The sequence below is a fragment of the Schistosoma mansoni genome (genome assembly GCF_000237925.1).
Source record: "Schistosoma mansoni, WGS project CABG00000000 data, supercontig 0207, strain Puerto Rico, whole genome shotgun sequence".
NCBI lineage: Eukaryota > Metazoa > Platyhelminthes > Trematoda > Strigeidida > Schistosomatidae > Schistosoma > Schistosoma mansoni.
The window spans coordinates 392169-397453 of record NW_017386079.1 but is presented as its reverse complement, the minus strand read 5'-3'; the positions used below and the strand labels follow the sequence as shown (position 1 = coordinate 397453).

Below are 5285 nucleotides of genomic sequence, written 5' to 3'. Positions count from 1 at the left end.
ACACCTAACATCATGTAGGACTAATGTACTTAGATTGATTAGTTGGTGGGTAGTTTTTGATACTGATGGAATTCTATCGATCACATATGAATACATCTATTCATTTCACAAGCATTAAATTGAGTAAATCTTGATAACATGACTTTTCACTAGTTACCATCTCATATATCATTATTGTTATACCTCTCTTTGATTTCGATGGTTGTCTTATTTGACTAAGCTCTGTATAAAATTTTTCCTTTCGTTATCTTCGTTTTACTTTTTAACCATGTAATATAAGCAACAAGATGATACAAATGTAGATTCAGCCTAACTTATTAGGTATTTCGTGAGAAATATTATCATATTACATGAAATCAATGAAAATTATCAATATGAACATCTACGTACTTGTTGGAAAACAGAATGTTTCCTATTCCATTTTAAATTAGGTCATCAGTAATCATTACTCAATGAGTATCAAACTATCAGGAGAAGAAACATTTAAGATTAGTCCATGACGTAAATTATAACTGAAATAAGAAAAGATGGTTAGCGGTTAGAAGTGGATTCTAGTTCGACGCGCGTCTCGTCCGATTTGAGACTCTTCATAACTGCATCCCACAGTTGATGTTCACTCAGGGATTCAAACCTAGTTCCGTTTGCTTCAAACATGATCACGTTATTCACCTAGCTACTGAATCCTGATAGCCACTTGCTTGTGAAATGAAGTAAAGCTTAAATTCACTTGCTATCACCATTCAGCATCTAAGTAGATAACGTGGTGGCGTTTGAAGGGAACGATACTGGGTTTGCATCCTATAGTGAACATCAACTGTGAGATGTAGGTACATCTAACTGAAGAGTCTCAAATAGGACGAGACACGCTTCCAAGTGTATTCCACCACTAGCCATCAATCATCTTTGCTTGTAATGTTTGTGTCTTAATAGTAATATCAAAGCGATCCTTAGGGGATTCACAGACGCAATGGTAAACATCAAAGGGAAGATAAGATGGTGGTTGGAGGTGATCAACAGAAAACCCTGGACTCTGGTTTCGTGCTACTTGGCACTCATCAGCAAGGTGTACCTGTACTAAGAAAGACTTAACACGCATGACATTGATCACCACCCATTGATCAATCAATTGTGATCAAAGGAAAGATTCAAACAAACAACTGAATTATTATCAAAATTATAACTTAAATCCATTTGAACCACAATAAAACTATTTACTCGTAAATTATCTTTCATTCATTCCGTTTTTGTTTCTATGCGGAAAACGTATTGAACTTTTTTCTCCCTTATAATTAATAAGTAAATAACGTTAATATTTATTAAGAACAGATGGTTACTATATGTTACCATATGTTAAAAGAATTAAGTAGTATATATAAATTTTTGGAAAAACAAATTAACTTGAATAGTTTGCCAACTATTTGAGAAATTTCATTTTAAACAATAAAGAAAGATAATGATGATAACATTAACACTTAGGTTATTAAATGTAAATGAGAGGAAAGACTGTAAAGAATTAGATTGATAAATAAGATATTATTGTCAATGATTCGTTTTTGTAAGAAATATACAACATAACTGAATAATAAGCAAAGATGGATAGTGGCTAGCAGTGTAATTTAGGACGGGCGTTTCGTCCTATTTGGGACTCGTCAGCTCGATGTACCTGCATCTCAAAGTTGATGTTCACTCTGGGACTCGAATTAAGGCTATATCGAGGCAATACACACAGTATGCACATATACCAATTAGAGACTGACCAGTTGAAGTCGTAAACATCAATGGGAAGATTCAAACAAACAAAAACTAAGTGAATATAACTGAATAGTATTTGAATGTAAGAAAGAGTTTTCATTACAATGTAAACAATAATTAAGAAGGGAGTTTTGTGGAGATTTTAGTAATTTTATATAGTTGAAATTATGAGTCAATTGAAGCGCGAGACTGATAAGTCCTGGGTTCGAATCTCGTAAGGTGGGATCGTGGATGCATACTGCTGAGGAGTCCCACAATAGGACGAAATTGCCGTTCAGTGCTTCCAGGTTTTCCATCGTGGTTTAGCTTCAATTGACTCATGATTTCAACTACATAAAATCACAAAAATCTCCACAAAAACCCCTTCTGATAATGATCATATGCTCGCTAGTGACTGCCTCTATGATTTATTTCCTGGAGTTCTAGTGAGAAGCAGTGACCAGTGGAGTTCAACTAGGTCTGTTGGGAGATATCAACTCAATTTCGTGGATTGGTTGAAGTTAGACATTAACATCGCTGGATTCAGGCTCACTAGTCTAGTGGTTAAGCGCTCGCGTGCGTGACTGATAGGTCCTGGGTTCGAATCTCGCGAGGCAGGATCGTGGATTCTCACTGCTAAGGATCTCGAAAGTTACTACTCATAATTCTCTTAGGGATATAACATCAACAGATCGCCTGTTCTGAATAACTTTCATAGGAATTTCGAAAACAAACTATGACGAGATTTTGTTACTAGTAGAGTTTAACCATGTACTAATGTAAACATTAAGCGAGCATTACAATTTATTATAAATAGATTGAAATTACCATAGTACACCATTACATTCCAACTATGTAGTCTATTATTATATTTGTATTTGTATTTTACCCAGGATTGATAAGAATAACAAAAATCTCTTTAATAGAGTAACGGTGATGAAAAACATATAATACAAGTTTCAAATGCAGTCACTTTGTGTAGTGAACAAAAACATAAGTGTGGGGACAATCGAATGCATATGAACTATATACATATCAGAACCATACAGTAAATACTTCATTTGCAAAATATAAACCAATCGTCTCAAACGTCATTTCCAGATCAATCATTCTCTGATCTCATTCTCATTTATTCGATCTTTTTAACCTCCTACCTCCAAACATTTCACTTTTGGATTGATAATATATACTACTTATATCTGTTGACAACAGTAGCATACATTATACTAGTAATATAGTTCATAATATATATTTAATTAACATGTTTTAATTAGACTACATTCTATGTACTTTATTTTGAAGATAATTTTGTTAATTAAATGTGACATATATATCTATATTTAATATAATTACTATTTAACCAATATTCAACCAGGTCATATTGTGTCCCTGAACTTGATTTAAGGATAGAAACAATAAATCACATGAGAAGTTTTATGATCATTCAATGTATAAATAGAAACATGAAAACAGTAATAGAGTCTATCAGAATGCACAAATTAGGTAGCTAAATTTAGATAAGATTCTTAGTAGGTTTATGAATTTATTATATCCCGTAGAGAATCCTGAAGGCCAAAGGAGAAGAGGAAGACCAAAGAAAACACATTACACCGAGAAATAGAGACAGACATGAGAAGAATAAACAAAAACTGGATAGAACTAGAAAAGAAGGCCCAGGACAGAGTGGATTGGAGAATGCTGGTTGGCGACCTATGCTCCATTGGGAGTAACAGGCAAAAGTAAAAAGTAAAGTAGTTGATCCGTGGAGAATTATGAATGGTAACTTTGAAGACTATTTATGGACCAATATGATATGTATATTTCTTATTGTATAATTGTTAAGTAACTAAACTATTCGTATTCGTGTCCCCTTTATTATGAACTTTATGTTGACCCATAGCCACCCACCAGCACATTCTATCCAACTGTCATGGCCAATCCTTTGCAATTCTTTCCAATAGCTATTCACCCCACTTATATCCGATTCTAATTCCTGATGCACTGTGTTGTTTGGCCCTCCCTTTTACCATTTTCCTTCAAGATTCCAAGTTGGCACTTGCATCGTGATTCAGTTCAGTGATTTTCATAATGTATGTTCTATCCATTTCCAACGCCTTTTCCTGATTTCCTCTTCAGCTGGAAGCCGGTTTTTCCTCTCCCACAGTAGGTTGTTGCTGATGGTATCCGGTCAACGGTTATTGAGTATGTTTCGTAGACAATTGTTTATAAATATTTGTACCTCTTTGATGATGGTTGTAGTGATTCTCCACGTTTCAGATCCATACATTAGAACTGTTTTGACATTCGTATTGAAGACTGTTACTTTGATATTGGTTGACAGTTATTTTGAGTTTCATATGTTCTTCAACTGTAAGAATGCTGTCCTTACTTTGCTAATGCTCACCTTTACATCTGCATCACATCCTCCCTTTTCCATCGATGATGCTGTTCAGGTACGTGAATGTTTCCACATCTTCCAGAGATTCTCCAACGAATGTGAAAGGGTTGGTGTTCATAGTTATAAAGAGATAATATATCAATAACACCAACTTGACTGCTACAACTTTGAAGTTATGCTACATATTTCATGGATTTTCTCGTAACCAATCATTCTAGGTAAACTTACTTCAATTAAATTCACTTAGTATTGCTTTGTTTGAATCTTCCCATTGATGCTTAGGACTGCATCTGGTCAGTCCCTAATTTGCATATGTGCATACTGTGCGTATTGCCTCGATATTGCCTTAATTCATAAGCTTTATAGGCAAAGATGGATAGTGGCTAGCAATGGAATCCAGGACGCGCGTTTCGTGAATATAACTTCACCTCATTGCACAAACAAGTGGCTATCAGCACTCAGTAGTTTAGTGGATAACGTGATGGCGTTTGAAGTGAAAGGTACTGGGTTCGGTTCCCAGAGTGAACACCAACTCTGAGATGCAGGTTCATCCATCTGACGAGCCCCAAATAGGACGAAACGCGCGTCCTCGATTCCACTGCTAGCCACTATCCATCTTTGCTTACCATGCTTGTGAATTTAGGCTATATCGAGGCAATACGCACAGTATGCACATATACCAATTAGAGACTGACCAGTTGCAGTCCTAAAACATTAATGGGAAGATTTAAACAAAACAATAATAAGTGAATTTAAACTTCACCCCATTGCACAAGCAAGTGGCTATCAGGACTCAGTGGCCGAGTGGATAACGCGATTGCGTTTGAAGCGAAAGTTACTGGGTTCGAGTCCCAGAGTGAACATCAACTCTGAGATGCAGGTACATCCATCTGACAAGCCCAAAATAGGACAAAACGCACCTTGTCCTGTATTCCATTGCTATCCACTATCCATCTTTGCTTACTTCAATTAAATTCCAAACAAAAAAGTTTATTTATTTATCTATCTATTTATTGTACAAACCCTAAAAGATGATGAATATAGGAAAAGACCTTATAAGGTCATTGATTCGATAAATAAAATCTTTGATTATCTTACTACTTTTTTGAAAAAACCAAAGTGTTTAATGAAAATGTAGGTCAGATTCTAATTTAAA

General features: G+C 35.2%; 1 non-coding gene across 1 annotated transcript; it reads left to right on the top strand.

The window, feature by feature from the left end:
• The first annotated feature begins 4923 nt into the window (after positions 1-4923).
• Smp_tRNA_01170_Gln_TTG.1.1 lies at positions 4924-4990 on the top strand. Its single transcript has one exon. It is a non-coding gene (tRNA).
• The last annotated feature ends 295 nt before the right edge of the window (positions 4991-5285 follow it).